At 36.0% G+C, this 21,422-nt stretch overlaps 1 protein-coding gene across 1 annotated transcript in view; it reads right to left on the bottom strand.

Annotated features, from left to right (window-relative positions):
- The window catches only part of HTR1A (5-hydroxytryptamine receptor 1A), a 400,825-nt gene that overhangs the window by 278,210 nt on the left and 101,193 nt on the right, over positions 1-21,422 (bottom strand). The window contains exon 5 of the mRNA XM_036225644.1: positions 19,598-19,668. The gene's annotated coding sequence lies outside the window, so the exon portion shown is untranslated. The remainder of the gene's footprint in view (positions 1-19,597; positions 19,669-21,422) is intronic.

The following is a 21,422-nucleotide window of genomic DNA, read 5'->3' as shown; positions in this document are numbered from 1 at the left end:
GCAGAACTGAACCTGAAATAGTCTGATTACAGTTAGACACATCTTCTTTTCCAGTGGCCCTTTACATTCATTGGGTGGAAAAAAATTGTAAATTATAAATGACTAGACTTTTAAAAAATCAAGAAACAGAGGCTGCTTAAAATAACAAATTCACAAAAACACAGCCAAGTTTCTATATATTAGATACAATTAGATGGCACCAGGAAAGCCTTCATTGTGCCACATCTGCCTTTGAAAATTACCTCAATTTCCTGTGTTTCTAATCTCATTTTCATAACTCAGGAAAGTGGGAGGGACCTTCTTTTTCCTGTTCCAGGTTTCTGCTGGTCTGTAAAATAGGAAGCTCTGAGTTCCAGTATGTAATGGTCAAAAGTATCCAAACATGCTTTCATTTCTCACTCTCTTTCCCTATAAGAGAGGAGTGGTTTATCTGACTGATGAGACAGTATGAGTATGACTTCTGCTAATTCCTGCTTCCTATCTGGTTGGGGGATACACCAAAGCTCTTTATGTATATAAGACCTCTGACTCCCTGTCTTTACTCTTGGCAGAAGAGAGATAAGCAACTGTTCTCTGTGCAGCTGGCTCAGTGAGGCTTCTCTATAAACTGACACTCACCTCCGACAAGCGTAAAGGTCTGAAGTTGGTGTGGTTATGAGGAAGAGGTGGAAGAAGCACTATGAAGCCCATTTTACTACTAGATTCAGGACAAATTCTCTAGTTCTGCCTTACCTGCATTAAAATGATTACGTCGGTCCCTATTTGTTCCCTGTGTATATTTTCCAATGGGTCTACTGAATAAGAAAAGGGAGATACTAAAGAAGAGTAGAAAGACACTAAAATAATAATAACTTACTATCCATATATATTTTTTTCCTAAGAAAAGGTCTTATTTTAAGTGCTAGTCAGCATCTCTCTTTAACAGAAAGAGAGATGTCCAGGCAAATTCTTAAGAACTGTATGGAGAGAATGATAACTACTTATCACAAAGGGAGAGTTGCCTCCTCCTAAGAAAAAAACAAGTAGGAAACAAATAAAACTGAAAGGAGAATATTTTATTCTTCCACAGCTTTCTCTCTAACAAACTTATTTACTTACATTTACACAGAGTAGGTATTACTTTTATTTTTATAAATGTTATCTTGAAAATCAGAGAAATTAAGTAGTTTTCCTAATGTTATAGTTAAGGAATGGTGAACAGAGGACCACATAGTAAGCTCCATCACCAGTTATGAACCCTAGATCCCCTACCAGAACTATTACCATTGCTGTGAAAATTTGATGTGGCTGCCACTGTTCCAGAATATACTCCTCTTGTTTCTGCTTCTTCGCATAACAAGGCTCTATTTCAAAGACTAGAACGGCTGTATCTTATTGGTTGAGCCTAGACCATATGTCCACCCTCTAACCACAGGAAAGTTAGAAAACAAGTATCTGGGGCTTTTATGTTCATGGTGAGAGAGGAGCTCTGCTTCCCCATAAGACTGATATAATCAGGAAGTCTCAGATTATGGGCAACTAAATAATGTAAATATCCATGATAACTACAGGGTAAAATAAAACCTTAGCCCTTCAGTTGCACTAACCACATTTCTAGTGCTCAATACATACATGTGGCTATGGGCTTCCTTGTTGGACACTATAGATATAGGACACTGTCATCATCACAGAAACTTCTGTTGGACAGCACTGGCCTACACAAAACATTTAATTTTACTAATATGCAAACCAATGGACTTAGTGGTTAACTGATTTATCGAGGTCCAAGAGCCAGCTAACATTCAATTAAAAACGAGTTATCAAATTTCCTAACTCCCTTTTCATTGGTCTACCCATCAACTTATTGTCTTTCAACTTATAGTTGTAAATGGTATGTTTATTTGGTTCATTTTCCCAATTTGTCGAAAGTTTTTTGATTCTCAAGGCTCTGGTTTATTCTATTAATCTGAAGAACTGTGAAGTTTCAGTGAAAAGCTTTTATGGCTATAAAGATAGTTATTAACAGAGCCCAGTTATAATAAGTGATTTCCAAATGTTGGTCTTCAAATGATCTGTTGCATGAAATATTGAGAGAATAATCTTAAAGAATTTCATTTAGCCAGTCATAGAAAGGGGACAGCACTCATGCACAACCCCAAAAATTAAAAGGAGGATACCTGTGCATGGTCTCAGAGTCTGGATTCTCTCTAGTGTCCGCAGAGTGGCAGAGGCATATCCAGCCACAGTCACCAAGTTGATCTCTGATATGGAATGCTGTTCCTCAAGAATTTCCTAATGGCTAGCAAGAGCTGGAGGAACAGATCCAAGAGAAATATTTACACCCACACCCACTCGAAGTCTCTGGTTCTCTTCTGGCTTGGAGACACACTTCCTGCACTACTAAAGACTGTGCAAGCTCCAGAGAGCATACCCGGTCTCTTCTCAGGCATGCTATGGATGCTCAGAGGAAGGCACTGACCCCAGGGAGACGCACATGCTTCTGCTCTGAAACCCAAAGTGAAAGCATGCTTACTGCCATAGACATTGCTTGGTTACCAACACTCTTGGGGTGATTTTGAGAGATGAGGCTTTGAATGTTTTAATTTTTAAACTTGGCATCTTCAATAGGACTGAGATACTACTATTCACACTCCCTGGAATAAATTAGGATCATTCAAAAATATTCATTTTTCTATCTCTAGACAGCACTCAGAACAATGCTAATAGAAGGTGTGTGAACAGCGCAGAATGTGCTGGAACTAATACAACATAGCTATATTAACAGAAGGTGCATTCACTAATATAACTTAGTACTTGTTACCTAATGAACAGAAGGTGAGTGAACCAAACCTTGGACAGCTGGAGCTTAGTTTCTAAACAGAAGAGACCTAGAAGTCAATTGAATAAATAGCCCGGCTCATCTTTCAAGCCTCGGTCTCCTCTGGTTCCTCCCAAAGAGTGAAGTGTGCCTTTTTCCTGACTTTAAAAGTATTTTCTAGCTACTTGTGTGATTGCTCTTATTACCTTATAATTGTTAAATAGTTTTGTTTCCCATTATTCTTGAAGTCTCTTAAGGGCATGGAAAGAGTCTGATTTATCTTTTCTGTTATCTATTCAATACTACTCATGAGCCCTATTCTAAGCCAGTGTTCTAGGCTCTATGTATACAACAGAAGAAACACAATGCTTGAGGTTTCCTAGAACTTACATTCTAATAATGGACGAAGTACACAAGTAAATATGAGTAAGAGGATGAAGAGTGGCAGGGGGCTGCTAGTTTAGATAGTGTGGCTAAAGAAGGTATTTCAGGTGAGGTGATGGTTAAGCAGAAACCTGAATAAACCAAGGAAGTAAATCACGTCTGTGTCCAGAAAAACAGCTTTCCAAGCAGACTGATCAAGTAGCTGGTTTGACACTTTTTCACTAATATAAAAGGGTTGTTACCTAATATGTACTGAACACCAGAGAAAGGCACAATGAGGAGACACAGATCCTGGTAACAAGTAGATGAATCAAATATGCAAAGACTAAAGGAGTATTAAAGTGGAGAAGCCTACAAGCCCCCTCAAGCCTGCTACATAGCAGCTCTCAGATATGTGGGGTGCATAAGCCCTGTTCTTCATTACACAACATAAAACTCTCACCACAGGAGCTATAATACAATCTGTGCATCTCAGACATCCAAGCCTATTGAAAGTTACTCAAGTGTTCATATTTAGAGTCTACGGACTGGTAAAATATCACCCTGCCAGCCCTTAGAAAATTCAGCCTTCTAAATGAAAATTAAAAGGGTAAGATAAAGCATTTTTCTACTTAATGTGGAGAATTGCCTCTGCACGATCCTGCTAGAAGCCAGAAAAGCAATCGTAAAGAGGAGAAGCCAAATTCATGTCAACTGGAAAAGCCGGGAAGTACCTCTCCCCATACCTGCTCATGTTCGACTATGGCAAAGATGTCAGAAGGGCCTGCAGGTACTCAGTAGTTTTCAAGTCTGGAAAACTCCTGTAGAAGAATCCAGAGACTTAAAAAATGGGAACCAGTTGGTTAGAGGATGATGAAGAGCAAAGATGAATGACAAGAGTAGAATACTAAAATTGTTATCCAATAACGACCAAACAAACACAGTCAAAGGGGGCATTCCAGAAGAACAAAAGAACAAGTAACAGCTACTGGAAACAAAAACAGGCCAGGGGTGGTTCCACAGAGTAGTGGTTAGCACGTCTGCTTTACACGCACCTGGGTTCGAGCCCCAGTGGAGCCACGGCCCAGGCCCCGGGCGCACCAGGCCTCCGGTGTGCACTGTAAGCGCATGGGGGGAGATGCCCTGTCTTCAGAGATCCAATTCTTAAGGGAAGATGGCAACATCCATAGGTCAGGGGTGGAAGTCGGTGGAGGGGAATTAAAAAAAAAAAAGAATAGGCCATTGATTGGTTTTGCAGTTATTTAGAAGATCAATATATTAAAAAGACAATGACATAATTCTCAACTATTACTTCAGTGCAGGGTTTTGCAGCCTCCACTCTACTGACATTTTGGACTAGGCAAGTGTTTTGTTGTGGGGTGGGGGGCCTGTCCTGTACCTCCCAGAATGGTTAGCAGCATCCCTGTCCTCTAAACACTAGATGCCATTAGCACCTCCGCCCAAGTCATGACAATCAAAAATTGTCTCCAGACACTGCCAAATACCCCTTGGGTAGCAGAATCCTTCCCCTTTCCCATTAAGAACCACTGACTTAATGGGATATATTTTGTTTGCCTAATAATCTCTTTGAATTTTGCTCACTTCTTTGCTTCTTTAATGTTTTGAACTTTATCAAGATGTTTTTGTGAAAAAATTATGGAAATAAGGCAAACTTCAGTTTTAATATATTGACCTTATAAATAACTGTAAAACCAATCAATGGCCTACAGTGGGAAGCTACTATACTTAAAGCCAGTTAATAGCTTATTTTGACACACAAGAAAGAAAATCATGTTAACTCAAACCAAATTATATACCCTTCTGCTCAAGTACCTCACCATCATTTACCTAACCCCTACTAACACTTCAGGATTTGAGTTGGCACAACTCGGAGAAGCTTTCTCCCGCAGCCCCATTCCCAGTCCACCCTCAAAAGGGTGCTCCTTTCTTGTGTTCCCATTTTATCTTTATTAAGCTCATTTATTATGAATTAATATCTCTCTTCTCCTGTCTTTTTTCCTCAGTATACTTTAAGTCCCCTGGGATAAGTGTCACATATTATTACTGATTGATCCTTGATTGGTCCTATAGGCAGTCAATAAGTATTTACTGAATGAATGACATTCTTAGGCAATAGAGTCTTGATTGAGACACCAGGCTATGAGGTCTGGGATGCCAGGGAGCAGAATGAGGGTAACTAAAAATGAAGAAAATGAGCCTCATAAAAAAGTTGAGGCACGATATATGTAAACCTGGTTGTATATGTATGTTCTAAATATTTACTCTGAGGAATTCATACTGATCACAAATGGATATAATTAAATATTTAAAGTAATGATATTTTTTCATTTTGTTATTTTTTAATTAATAAACTTGATTTTTTTATAGCAATTTTTGGTTCGCAGCAAAACTGAGTGGAAAATATAGAGCTTTCCAATATAGTCCCTGCCCCTCACATATACGACCTCCCACACTATTGACATCCTGCACCGGAGTGGTACATTTGTTATAATTAATCAGTGAACCTACATTAACATATCATCATCACCCAGAGTCCATAGTTTACATTAGCATTCACTCTTGGTATTATACATTCTCTAGGTTTTGACAAATGTATAAATACATGTGTCTATCGTTACAGTATCATACAAAGTTACTAATATTAATAACTAGTAATTATTAGTATTAATAACAATGTTTAAAGTTAGAGTTGTCAATTGCAAAGTTAGAGTTCAATTGCAAGAATCTGAAATGTATCTGTTCCCTATTTCCTAAAACTCCTCCTGACCTCATGTTACCTAGTGAGTGTGAGATTCAAATCCTCTCTGAGTCCAGACATATTGTGAGCGCACACACACATACAATGATGACATATATATTTCATGCAGTTCTCTATCATTACTGCTGCTACCTCCTCATCCAAGCCAAAACCTTCTATCACCTGGGTTATCGAAATAGGCTCCCCATCTGGTTCCCCACTTCTGCCTTTGCTCCATCATTCCTCTGCTCACTATTGTCCAGTAGCTTCCCACCTCACTCAGGGTAAATGTCAGAGTCTTACAGTAACCTAAAAGTGCCTACATGGTGCCCTCACACCCACCACCACCGCTTTTGACCTCATCTCCTTTTTTTCTCCCTTTTCTTACTCTGTCTCTGCCACACAGCCCTGCTTGCTGATTCTTGAACATGCCAGGAATGTTTTCTTCACTGGGAATACTACTTTCTTCTCTCTCATTCTGTTCAGGATAGCTCAGATGTCATTTGTCAGAGGTTTTTAGCACTCTGTATAAATAGTAACATATCCTTCTCCTATGTCAATCTAACCCTAACCTCTGGACCTTTCTGTCTCTCTGGCCCTGTTTTATTTTTTTCCATAACACAACACTATATTAAATATTCTGACATATTTAATAATTATGTGCTTATTTGTCCATTATCTGTCTTCCCTCAGAAGCATGTAAGATCTTTGCATACAGACTTACACTGTTTTGTTCTGGATAAATGTTTGGTGATCAATAAACATTAAGAAAGATAAAAAAGTGAGGGATAGAGTTTCTAGAGATTATAGTTGAGGCAGAGGTAGCATATAGTACAAAAAGAATCAGAGAGACAAAAAGGTCATAACGATGGGAGTGATGACGAGGGTGGTGGTAATAACTATTATTTGCTGATCTTTTCTAGGCAACGCTACTAAATGTTTGCAATGCTTCATTTAATTCTCCCACAAGAGTAAGATATATGTCCTATTATTATTTCAATTTTATAAATAAGGAAACTGAAACCTTGAAGAGTTAGATAACTTGCCCAATGTACAGTTAGTAAATATAAGAGCTATGATTTTTAACATATCTATTTCCAGAGCCTATATTGCTGTTAGTCTAACATCTCCAAGATAAGTACAATGCTGTGCTAGGGTCTGCCAAAATAGAACAAAACAAGACAAACCAGAAAATAACAAAATCGAAAGATTCCCTAATTTATCAATAGTCTAAAAATAAAACCAGATCCACAGAGTTAATAAACAGACCTCTATATGGTAATGACAATCTATAATCCTGATTCAGTAATACTAATTAGGAGGCAACAAATACAAGCAAACAAAAAGGTAACAAAATTATATATAACGGAAAATAATTCTCCAGTCTTAAATTATTTAATCCTCAATCTATTTTGTTGTATTTCAAGATCTTAGTAAACTGATCATTTTTTGTCTTCATTTTGTCAGGTCTGCATTATTTTTCTCTAATATTCAGTTTCTTCATGAAATATATCATCTCGGCTCCCGGTTCAGTCAAAGTCAACAAGCAATGCCACTTTTTTTTTTTGCAGCCACTCTACAACTTCATCTTTAGTGAAGGCTGTTGTTGTCTACAATGTAAGTGGCTGAGAATTACTTTGTTTTGTTCAGTTTCACACTGACAGGGTTAGTGTGTAAAATCCAAGGGGGCAATTATTTTAATAAAACATTTTCTGCCTAGTAGCGTAGCAGTTTTTAAAATTAAATGCTCCTGGAAAAATGTAGCAAAATGAACATGCTCATGCACTAAAACTATAAAAATAAATTGACATCTATCTGAAAAGCAATGTGGCAAAAATGTTCTTACCTATCAATCTAATAATTCAACCTTTTCAACTCTAGTCTGAGGATAAATTTGAAATAGAAAAATAAAAAAATACACATAAAGATGTATACTACAGCTTATCCATTAGAGAAAAATATTAGTTACAATCTTATTTTCTAGTACTAGGAATACATTAAGTAATTATGTTACTTAAGATAAACTACTACACTGCCATTGAAAGATAGATATACTTATGAAGAGTTTACATGGAGAAAAACTCTATGCTGCCCTACTAAACGGAAAAAGACTCAAGGACACTAAATTGTATAAAAAGTTGAATTTCAACTATGTAAACGTATGCCCAGAGAAAGTGGTGGGGCAGGAATGAAATTCGGAAAATGGTTGTTGCTGGGTGGCAAACGTGAGATGATAGTTTTCATTCTACAGCTTGTATTTCAAAAACCATTTATAAAAAGAATCAATTATGTATATAATTTAAAACTGCTTACTTTTTGGAAAATTTATTTTTCAGTTATAGTTGACATACAATATTATATGAGTTTCAGGTATACAACATAGTGATTAGACATGTATATACCTTATGAAGTGATCACTCAGATAAGTCTAGTATCCTTCTGGCACTTTACTACATTCCCTGTACTGTATTTTATACCCCCATGACTACTTTGTAACTACAATTTTGTACTTTGTAATCCCTTTCACCTTTTTTCACTCATCCCCCAACTCCCTCCCATTGACCATCAATTTGTTTTCTGTATCTATGAGTTTATTTCTGTTTTGTTTGTACATTTTGTTATTTTTAGATTCTACATATAAGCGAAATCACACAGTATTTTTCTTTCTCTGACTTATTTCATTTAGCATAATACTCTCTAGGTCCAGCCACGTTGTCACAGATAGGAAGATTTCATTCTTTATTTATGGCTGAGAAATATTCCATTATATACGAGTACCACATTTTCTTTATCCATTTGTCTGTCAAGGGACATAGGTCGCTTCCATATCTTGGCTACTGTAAACAATACTTCAATGAACATAGGGGTGCATATATATTTTAAAATTAGTGTTTTGGATTTCTTTGTATAGATACCTAGAAGTGGAATTTCTGAGTCATTTAATTTTTTGAGGAACCTCCATACTGTTTTCATAGTGGCTGCAGTAGTATACAATTCTACCAATAGAGCATGAGGGTTCCCTTTCTCTACATTCTCACTAACGTTTATAAAACTGTTTCCTTTTTATCTATGGGTTAATAGAAAATGCATCATGATGAAAATTCTAATAAACTATATGATCACAGGCTATTTTTGCCAGTTTCTAATGAGCTAAGAATATAGTCTCAGTAAAAAATTTTCTCATTCTCAACATTGAGATAAACAAATAGACAATACATTGTACTTATGCCAAACTCTAGTTGTTTTTAAAAAGAGAGAAGGAAGGAAGGAAGGAAGGAAGGAAGGAAGGAAGGAAGGAAGGAAGGAAGGAAGGAAGGAAGGAAAGAAGGAAGTTCTGTAGGTAAGAGTTCAACAGGGATATTACTGGGCTGAAATCAAGGTACTAGCTGGGCTGCATTAATTTCTGGAGGCTCCAGGGGAGAATTTGTTCCCTTGTCTTTTCCATCTTCTAGAGGCCACCAACATTCCAAACTCATGACCACTCCTCCATCTTCAAAGCCAATAACTGCAGGTTGAATCCTTCTTATGCTGCTTTTTTGCTTTCTGCAGCAAGGAAATCTTCTGTTTTTAAGAACTTAAGTGATTATATGGGAACAAGCAAAATAACCCAGGATGATCTCCCCTTCCCGATGTCTAACCTTAACCACATCTGCAAAGTCCCTTTTGCCACATAAAGTAACACACATATTCACACATTCTGAGGATTAAGGCATGAACATCTGTGAGAGCCATTATTCTGCCCACCACGCCTTCCCATCCCATACAAATACATGCATGTGTGTACGCTAACACACAATGTTCGATCTTACTATACCATTTTCTTTCATTTACACTCAGTAGAGCTATTCCACAATGTCATAATCTTAGCTACAATAGAAACAAAGTATCTTATTTCAACCCATGCACAAGTGTCTTGGAGCATATAAACACTCTGTCCAACTTTGTGGCAAATCACACACACACACACCATTTTGGGTGCATGGCAATAAGAAACAGTGGAAAGAGTACTAGATGGAATCAGAATACCAATTTGTTACATCTTCTGCCAATAGACTTTTGTGTGTCCCTGGACTAGTCTCCCTGGACCTCAATTTCCTCATCAATAAAACTGAGGGGTGGAATAGATCATTCTTAATTATAAAATTGCACTAATTTCATGCCAAAACCAATCTGTAAACTGAATCCATTTTTCAAAGCAAATAGTGACAAGCTCTCAAGGTAAACATAACTACAACTGATCAAATTATAAAGAAGTGATAAGTAATGAGAAAATAATTGATTTACATTACATCTTCATTTTTCCAGCTGTCTTGCTACCTTTAACCTACCCCCCAAAGTGTAATAACTAGCAACATTTTAAAAAATAGAATGAAGCTACTCATACTTCCTCTCACTATGATACACACTGTCCACCTCAGAGTTGTCTATCTCCATCCCTGTTACATCCTCACAGACTTCATGAACCAAAGGTTTCTGAGAATATCTAGGGATTTACTTCATCTTTGCTAATGATAAATTCCACCTGAGCTACTCATCATTAATGATGTATATTTTGACCATTCCTAAACACCGTGATGACCTCTCCTTTATCATAATTCTTTTCCAGAATATTCCGGAAGATTCCTTCAGTAGTACATGAGAGTCTTAAAAAAGTTGACTATTATCACACAAGTTAAAAGAAGAAATTCACTGACCAAATTGAATTGGTCAGAGCAAAGCAAATCTATCAATTTTTCTAATCCTGTCAGATTTGGCTGCAAATACATATGCTAACTCTCTCCAAGTCTGTCTTTGCTGAGATATAACTCAAATTTCAACAGGACACATTTAGGTAGATGTATGTTATTTTCACAGCTTTCAAAAAGGCCCCTTAACTGGTGACTTTTGAATTAACTGCAATTTGATGACTGTGATAAGCTGAATATAAATATAGTTTTTTAATATTTGAATATCTTCCTTATAAAGATAAGAATTGTAAAATTCAAAAGTGAATAGGTTCCCTCTTTTAAAAAGTATCCAGCAAGAGTCGCCTTCTTAGCTAGATAGTTTTTGCCATGTGACACTTAAAATTGTTGAAATAGAAAAAATAATGTTCAGGAAAAACAAATATCCACAAGCTTGAAGTGGGTATGGTCTTGTCCCTGGGAAGAGATTGAAGAAAACTCCTGGCAAGTCAAGTGAGCTGGAATTTCAGCATGGTGTTCATATTTACATACTTCCTGCTGGTCTGACCTCCTAGATCAGAAGGCCATAGACTTCCCTCACAGTGGTTATCACCCTGTTTTCAAAAACTAAGAATGTATTGCACACAAATCTTGGTTCTTCTGAGTGGGAAATCAACACAATAAGTTAAAGCCAAACTCACAGGGAAATGTTACAGCTGGTTCATGTCTGTAATTCATTCCATAGGAAAAGACCAGAAAAAGTTCAAGACATATTGATAAATAAATGTGAACTAGGTCAGAGTACACTGCAGAAGATCTTTCAAATTCTTGAGCTATACTATGATAGCTTTAAACAAACTCGGTCTAATCCCCATATGAAAGCTGTGTTGTTACTCTTACGCAGAAGTAGATGTGTAAACTTCACTCGGATTATACAATTCAATACCCATTTATATTGTTTTGACCATAAATCTTCCTAATTCATTGTGAAACACAAAAGCACTACAGAGAACTTGCAGAAGCCTTTAAAATGTCACCTGGTAAGTGTTGGCTGAATAGATTGAATAGCATTAACCACAGATAATAAAATAAAGTTCTGAATAATTCCATCTTAAAGAGACATAGTAAAGAACCAGGAAAACAATACAAATATTCTAAAAGTCTGGAATCTAATCTCCATGTCTGTCATTCTCTGTACATTCTATCCAATGATCCCCATCTGAACACTGCGCCATATCAATACTCTGGCTGGACTTTTTTTTTAATGAGCTATTCATTCTTCAGTCTACTTTAATATTTTATCCATCCTGACGCTAGTAAGACTGCCTTTTTTATCGATATCGAAATACTCCCAAATTGTTAAATTGCCATCTTACATTATTTCTCAACACTGTTTGCCCATTCTCCATTCCAGAAGCTCTTTTCCATTGTGACTTTCATGATCCAAATCCCTCCTGAATTTCCCCCATGTCCCAAGGAGCTCTTTCTGAGTTTTTTGGTAGCACATTTTCTTCTGCCCACTCCTTAAATGGTTGGGTCCCCACAAAGCTCATTTGCGGAGGTTGAAATCCCAAAACATTTTTCTTCAGCAAAGTAAATCCAATTTTTCGCTTCAGCAAGTAAATACAATTCCTCTGAAAAACTCAGAATCTCATGCAATATTATCTTTAAAGCTAAACTTATCTTCTATATTTCCTATCCTACTCTGCATTGTTAGTCACCTAAGTCAGACGTTGGAAGATACTGTTAAATACTATTTCTCTCTCATCTCTCATAGCCAGTCTTCCCAGCATTCTGTCATTGCTGCTGGTTTAGCATCTTTCTATTCTTCTCTATTTGTCCTCTCCATTCCTGACACCCCTGCCTTGGTTCAGACCTCAGCACAGCATACCCAGTTTCCTCATATCCAGACTGCCTCAAGACTTGTCTATTTACTTTCCTCCACAACACTCTACCATCTATCCTCCAATGTATGCCTATAAATTTTATCACATTTTATACATCGATCTACTCCCCTGCTTAAAATACATTAGTAAGACTAAAAAGCTTCTGCGCAGCAACCATCAAAAATAAAGGCAACTTTCTGAATGGGAGAAGATCTTTGCAAACGATGCCTTCGATAAGGGGCTAAAATCCAAAATATACAAAGAACTCATACAAATCAACAATAAAAATACAAACAATCTGATTAAAAAATGGGCAGAACCTGAACAGACACTTCTCCCAAGAAGACATACAAATGACCGACACACATGTAAAAAAGATGCTCAACTTCACTAGCTATTAGAGAAATGCAAATCAAAACCGCAATGAGATATACCCCACTCCTGTTAGAATGGTCCTTATCAATAAGACAAGTAATAACGAGTGTTGGAGAAGCTGTTGGAAAAAAGGAACTCTCATACACTGCTGGTGGGAATGTAAATTGGTACAGCCACTATTGAAAACAGTATAGAAGTTTCTCAGAAAATGAAGAATAAAACTACCATATGACCCAACAATCCCTCTTCTGGGTATCTGCCCCCAAAATTTGACAACATTTATCCATAAAAATATAGGCACCTCAGTGTTCACTGCAGCATTATTCACTGGTGGCCAAGACATGAAAACAACCAAAGTGCCTTTCAATAGATGATTGGATAAAGAGGATGTGGTGCATATATACAATGGAATATTACTCAATCATAAGAGAAGATGAAATACTGACATTTATGACAACATGGATGGATCTTGAGAGTATAATGTTAAGTGAAATAAGTCAGACAGAAAAAAGTTGAGAACCATATGATTCCATTCATATATGGGATATAAAATTGAAAGCAACAAATGAACAAGACAAACAAACAAAACTCATAGACACAGACACCATTTTAGTGGTTACCGGGGGAAAAGGGGGGCAAATAAAGGTAAAGAGGGTCAAATATATATTAATGGAAAGAGATTTGACTTTGGGTGGTGAATATACAATGCAATATACAGATGACATGTTATAGAATTATATACTTGAAACTTATATAATTTTATTAACCAATGTCACCCCAATAAATTTTATTAAAAAATACATTAGTAGTTCCCTTCATTTTGGAATAAACCCAGACTCCTTAGAAAGGACTTACACAGCCTAGTCCTTGCATTTCCCTCCGGCCTCAGTTCTTACCTCCCCACCACCTGCACCACACACCTGCCAAACCAAACCACTTGTCGTTCCCTCAAAGTGTCATATCATTTTATTCCTCCAAGGCCACCTCACTCCTTTTTCTGTGCTGGGAATTCACTTCTCACTTTTCAACAGTGGGAAATCATTTACTTCCCTCCGTAGACCCATTCTATAACTAGACTAAGTTCCTAGAAAGCAGGAATGGTAGCTTGCTCACTCTTCTGTTCTTAGCACTTGACATAATCCTGGCATTCAATAAAAACTTTTTTAAAATGTGCAGAATGAGTAAATGAGTAAATGTATACAATGATCCTCTTTTTTTCATATGTGGATGAAGTGACTCTTTTCTGAAGTATCATATTGTCATTGTCTACTATTTTAAGACCTATACTTCACTATCCTCCCTGTAAGATTTTTAAGGACAAGGACTGCCAACTCTATAAGCACTGAGGCTAGGGAAGTCTTTTGTACAAAGTTAGGTTCTCATCAAATATTTTGAAATAAATGTGAATGGATAAAATATTTATAGCCTATGAGGGTCTAAAAAATAAAATTTTATATTTTAAAGGGTCATTTGAAAATAATTTAAAAACTAAAAGTAGGATCTTAGAAGGATCTTAAAGCTAATCTTGCCAACACTCTCCTTGTCCAGAGGTGGTGACTGACAACCTGAACAGCTAGTTGTTAGCTATTACTAGAACCAGGTCTCTCACCGCTTAAGCTGGTGCTGTTTTATATATAAGTTATATTCAAGTTACAGTCATGTACTCTAATGTATATTAACAAAACAATGATTAAGCATAAATATTAAAAGATTTTTTTTTTGTCAAGTATTCTCTCCACTGTTCCCCGAGTCTAATTCTCTTAGTTACTTCAATCAAGTTGGAGTAAAACTCTATTCCATCTCTATTACTAGTCGGCACTCATATTTGTTGTCTTTCGACTCTTACACCAACTCCACCATGTGGTTATTTTATATATCTCCATTTTACAGTTGAGAAAGTGAATCAAATTGCCCAAGGTCATGCGGTCTTGCAGTCTGAGAGAACACGAACTGTGTACGGATCCTGTTCTCTTGCTGTTATCCCCTGGGGTATCGCTTAGGTTTTTACCCTGATTTCTCAGAAGATACATGTGTCTTTCTGGATTTATTTTTTTAAATTTATTTATTTGTTACTATTTTTTTTTATTATGGTGACATTGGTTAATAAAATTCAGTAAGTTTCAGGTGTACAATTTAGCAGTAAGGCATATATATGTATTGCATTGTGTTCACTGCCCATAGTTAGATTTCCTTCTGTCACCACATATCTGATCCCTTTCACCCCGTCTATCTACCTCCCTGCATCCTCCTTCCCACCGCTCTCTGGTAACCACTAGTCCATGTCCATGAGTCTCTGTTTGTTTGTCCTGTTTATTTGTTACTTTTAGGTTTATATCCCACATATAAGTGATATCATGTGATTTTCAACTTTTTCTGTCCGGCTTATTTTGCTTAGCATGATTATCTGAAGGTCCATCCATGTTGTTCCAAATGGCAGTATTTCTTCGTCTCTTCTTATGGCTTAGTAACATGCCATTGAATATATGTCCCACAGCTTCTTTATCCAATCATCTAATGTAGGACACTTCATTTGCCTCTATGTCCTGGCCACAGTGCATAATGCTATCTTTCTGTTTTTAAATAGTTGACCCCACCAAAATAAAAGTAAGAAATGTGTTATTCCTCTATATTGCACATAGTCGGACCTAAGACCGGGTAAGAATTATTGATTGTTCTTAAAGTTTCAACCAAGATCTCATAAGTTTTTAATTTTCCACAGCTAGCTATAAAATCTTTTAAATATCCTTTAAGATTTCCAATGAAGCAACAATTCATTTATTGGGCATCAGATATAATGTAAAATAAATATCCCTCTAACGGACTCCAAAGCACACAGCTGCCAAGAAGGAAACAACTTTATAAGATCTCTGTCTCACCACCTCTTCCATTTGTGCTGGGATGTTTCATTTTCCTTGTCTAGTTTCCTAAAAACTCTCAAAAGCCTTCCTCTAATTAACTATGTACTAACATTTTCATAAAGGAGAATAATTTATTTTCATGATACCACAACTTTACGTGTCAGCTCTTATTTTTAAAACTTAAGCCTTTACAGCTTATAGTTGAGCGCCAGAAGTTTTTTTTTCCTTTTTATATTCACACCTTATTGTTTGTGGAAAAGAAAGCCAATTAACCTTTCTAGGGAAATCATTTTACAATTAACTCTTCAATATGTTAAGTAGTAAAAGCTTTTCAACAATGTACTTTCCTTTTTAATTGTTATAAATTCTTTGGCTAGAAATTGATGCAGCAAATTCATAGCAAGATTGAAATTCAAATCAAGTTACTCCCTGTCTCCTTTTAATGAAGAAAAATGGCTTTGAATCCATGTATCAATTTTATTTGAGTTCACTTTTAAAAGTTCAAACAAAAGGGGAATATGGTCATTCCTATTCAATGAAGGGTAGATATATATGGTGATAATTTTAGATACTGAATCCTACAGAAATGGTGTCATTATCTTCCAAAACTATAAAATGCATTATCAATGTTTTCTGTACGTTTTACTGAATTATGGATTCAATTCTGATTTCTGCTTTCGCCTTGGTAGTCTGCACTTATTAATTTCCCTGTAGTACCATCCTTTCAATTTATGAACTACATTTGAACATCAACAGAAATATCAAGTAAATAAGTAACAATGAACATTCTACTACTCTCAGGAATTGAAGAAACCAGGCTTGTATTTTTCACATCCTTTCCAGACAGGCAACATGGTTAGAATGGGTTTAGATATAAATGGTCCAGATTTGAATCTCGGCTCTGTCAGATGTGGGGAAGCATGATCTTGGGCAAGGTCTTCTAGTTTGTTAATTAACTTGACTCAGGCAAGGTAAGTAAACTCTTTTAAACCTTGAGTTTTTCACATTAATGGAGCTAATTATATTTTGAAGATTAAATAGTTTTATAAAGCACCTGATACATGATTGATGCTCAGTAATTATTGGTTCCATTCCTTCATTTCCTATTTATAGCCCTATGAACAGAAACCTATTTAAAGACCCAAAACAGTGACTCTTAATCAACTTATATCACCTTTACAAGTTCCCTCCTTTATGTGGAAAAGATTATATTGCATTTTAAATAAGCATTTGGGCCACGAAAAAGTTAAAATGTTATGAGACTAGAGAGATTAAGTTTTATATTCCCTAGATAAGAAATTTATAAAAAGAAACAAAAGTAAGGAGAAATATATCTGAAGTGTAAATGTCAAAACACATCATGTGAACATCAATGTTGTCTATATTTAAATTCTCAATGAAGCACATTGCTTTCTGAGGAAGGTCCCTCTTCCTGGCCTGTGCTTTCAATGAAGAAAGTCCCTTGGAAATAACATTTTACATATTTAACCTCAAAAGGATTTAGCAGATTATCTCTCTATCTCATCCAAACATAAAAGAAGAAATCTAGTAACCTGCTGCAGACTGAAAACAGATCTTACAGATCATCTACTCCAGTCTACCACAGATGGTCACCAAGCCTGGGCTTGAAGACAAGCTTCACAGGCAGTTCTCTAACTTTTCAGATGAGTTAATTCTTTGTGAGTTCTAAATTTTTAGTTCTTTCTACTAATCTAAAAGTCTGCCTTACAATTATTTCTTCCAATTGATGCCAGTTCTGTCCTGTGGTACAATACAAAAATACCGGGGCTCCAACTTCCAGGTTATAGTGGCTATATACTCTCTTTCCTTTCTTCAGAATACAGCACCTAGGTTATTCTCTGGAGAATCACCCCTCACCAAGTCTCAGTACATTTGGATCTGGTGTGATCAGTTGCCACTATCTCCAGGAGTGGGCCTATAATTTAAACATAGCCTCATATTATTCTCGTGATCATAGTTACAAATTCAGGAATGAGCACAAAATCTAATTCGTGCTGGGACTTTATTTTTGAGATGTTGAACAAGAGAAATGCTGTTTCAGTAGACTTGGTGCTGCTCTTCTGGCCACTATCAGGCCCATGGGAATGGGGCCAATGTAAAAAAGGAAGTGCAGATCAAAAGGGTAATTAGGTCCAGAAATATCCAGCCAAGTATGACGAGCTACTTCCATGCAGTTTTCAACTGTATAAACTAAAATATCCCTTTATTTCGTAGATTTCCTTGGGTTGGATTTATTGTCAACTGCAGCCAAAAAGATCTTGACTGAAACACACATAATTACCATTCTAGACATATATGAAGATTGATAGTACTTTTTCACTACAATCTTCCACTATTTTAGAGAAACATTCTCAATTCTTTTAATTTCCAATCATTTTAAAAAGTTTACCAAATCTTTCCATTTTTGTTACTGTGCTCCTTAATGTCTACTGAATGAAATAAAAATTTTAAAACATTTGCTGACACAAACAGTATATAAAATAAAAATATACAAAGAAATTCTTATTCTATTTTATAAGAAACATTTTCAAACAGCTTAGAAATGCTACTTCTTGTCAATTAACCTGCCAAATTCAATCTTTGTTATCTCATCAATAAATCATGTTTCTAAAGGACCTCTATTTGCTCACACTTTATTAGCAACTGAAGCTATGTATCTCAATCCAACTCCATTTGTTTGCTAATTTTTTTATTATTATAATTTTTCATCTGTTTAAAAAAAAACTCTTCCTGATTAATTTAAGATTCTAAAGTTTTTCTACTTAACTAATTAGACACACATATCTGTACTATGTATAATTTTGATTCTCTATTTGAAGCACATAAAATTAGCCAAGACACAATTCCTTATTTTAAAGGTTTTATACTTGATGGGTTAAAAAATTTATAATTCAACATGACCACCATCACCATCACCAACCTCAGGGTTCCCATTCATTTACTAAGTGCTTAAAACATGACAGGCTTGATGCAAACTGATTTGCAGTCATAGTTTCTTTTAATCCCATTAAACTCATGGCATGATATTATTATCACAAATTTATAGACAAGAAAACTGAGGGAGAGATAAGACATATGTCCAAAGTCACACAACTTATAGATGACAAAGTCAATAATCAAAACTAATTCTGTTTCTAAAATTCATGTTTTTACCCAACATGCAAGTCTGCTTCCAATATCTACAATACTAAGAGATACATGCAAACAATGTCTGAGGAGAATATAACAGGAGAAACCATAAATTTTGCTTGGTGGTAGGACTTCTTAAAGATATAACATTTGCTAAGTAAGTTTCTCTTTTCGAACTGGGTAGGTAAATGAATGAACTTAAGAAAAATCAACACATCAAATACATCCTTAAAATTTAAGGCTGAAAAGAAATTGCTAACATTTATGACACTCAGAAGTCTAGGAAAGTCCTTTTCTTTCTCAATCATCTAAGCTGATGGGAGAGGCTGGCCCTGAACAGATTGTGAAAACAGTTCTTTGCCCTTGGTCTCTCTTTCCTATACCCCATTCATCTCCCAGATTTGTATGTTATTCCTTCCTCATTCCTCAAAATACCTGCATTCTTTTATTTTCTTCTTTCATTCCTAAAACAGGCTTTTTTTCAATATCAATCCTAAGGAAAGAATGCTGGTGGTGTATTAATCTGTACTTTGGACTGCATTTAAATCATTGTTACTATTCCCAAGAGACTCTAGTTTTATTTCTGGTTGTGAAATAAAACTCTTTAAAATATGTTTCAAGCATCAGCCAGTAAATGGAGATTTTTTGGTGTAGAAAGATGTTGAGGAATGCCTCCAAAGTCATACTGCATAAGCATTCGATCTGCACACTCAACAAGCCCAGTGCTGAGGGAAGACAGCACCCACCTGCTTTCCTCCTTTCTGCTCTTCCTTCTTCTGCACTGGTCCCATTTTCAAAGAGGCTCCTGCTTCCACTCCTGTGGACAAGACGATGGTTGGAGGTCAGTTATAGCCTTTTCGAAATCTCTTGCCAATGCTAACAACAACAGAAAATGAAAGAATGTTGTTTATAACTTTACATTTTCCTACTGTCTCTCAGACAGAGGTATTAATAAACAGCAAAATTACCAAAAGGCATCCAATGTGCTGATAATTTACCAGTTGAATAAAGAGATACTGAATAAATTACATAATATAATTTAAAATTATTATTTTGAAAGGAAGTAATCAAGGCCTCATGATATTCATTACTGGGTATCCCAGAGTGAGGAATATGTTAAAATTGTACAAAACATAAATTTAAATGTACAAATGCAGTATCCCTCTGTTAAACATGTTTGAGATCTCTTTCATTCTAAAAAATAAACAGGAAAACAAACAAGCACACATTTTTGGTCAGGTAATTTTAATTTATATTTCTCCTTGACATCCCTTCTCCACAGGCAATATAATTAAATATACTATTCACAAGTAAATTCAAATAGAATAAATTAAAAGTGCCATTTTGAGAAGCTCATATAATACATATCAACACCTTATATAGTCTGTCTCTGAAACAGTTTCCACTTGATATCGCATTAGTAATATAAACATAGTATCCTTTAAAATGTCCAAAAGATTAATGTAAGACCTAATGACTTAATGCTTTTTTTAAAGAAAAGTGCTATTTCAAAACGTTATGTTACACCATGACCTAAAAAAGTCGATAACGTTCTTAACAAGATCTTGCTATTTAAAGATTTCCCGTCTGCTGTAACACTTAGAGAAACCAAGAACAAAACAACACAGGCACAAGACTGGGCTGGAAATGCATCCTGTAAAGCAAAGCATAGGTTTCTAACAATTTTGATGTGTTGTAGGTGCATATGCTGCCTTTTCATTTGGCAAGCCTTTTTTTATGTCCTAACAGACGGCTAGGGAATAACAAGTGTTCTTTTGTTTGTCAGATTTTAGGCATTCTGGGGGACATTTTAAAGCTATGTGAGTTCAGTTTACTCTATTCCAAGTTGAGAATGTAACATCTTTAAAAAGATATGGCCTCTTTGATCTATGTACAAGCAGTATGAAGGTCGGTATCTTGCTCTAGAGAGTGGACTATTTGTGAACAGGAGTTAAACAGCAAAATCCTGAACTTTGTCAGGGACAATGCTGCCTGGGAGGCACTGTGGCTCCCAGGTCCCCACCCCCAAACAGAGAAATCTGTTCACAAAGTGGACTTAATCTGGGAATTATCCCTTCTTTAATATACAATGGTATTTAAAGCCTAGAACACTACCTGACACTAACAGGTGATCAGAAAAAAAATTATTAAAGCCCATTCCTACCTTGAACTAGCCTGCTCATCCTCTCTTCCCCCGACCCCAAAAGGTCATTATCATTGAGCAAGACAGAAAAAGGGAAATCCGGACTAGAACCAGAACAGAAATAATGCTCCTATACCAGAGGATCCTGGGTTTCAAAAATTCCTTGTGAAGAGAAACTAAATATTCATCTGGGCACTCTACTGGGTGGCATTTGCAAGTTATATTTGGCTTGCTTTAAATGCATATGTTCCTCTTGAAGCACCTCCCTATACACACAGTTGACTTATTAAAATGTGGTTTGTCTCAAATATTTTTATATTTAAATATGCAAATCCATTGGAAGATTAGCAATAAAGCTAACCATATGTATGTATGGTTCTCATGACCACTGAAACGGTACAGTGGCACAAACAGAATAAATTCTTTGT

The sequence above is a fragment of the Rousettus aegyptiacus genome, unplaced genomic scaffold, assembly GCF_014176215.1.
Source record: "Rousettus aegyptiacus isolate mRouAeg1 unplaced genomic scaffold, mRouAeg1.p scaffold_m13_p_8, whole genome shotgun sequence".
Taxonomy (NCBI): Eukaryota; Metazoa; Chordata; class Mammalia; order Chiroptera; family Pteropodidae; genus Rousettus; species Rousettus aegyptiacus.
This window is presented reverse-complemented; position numbering and strand designations above follow the sequence as displayed.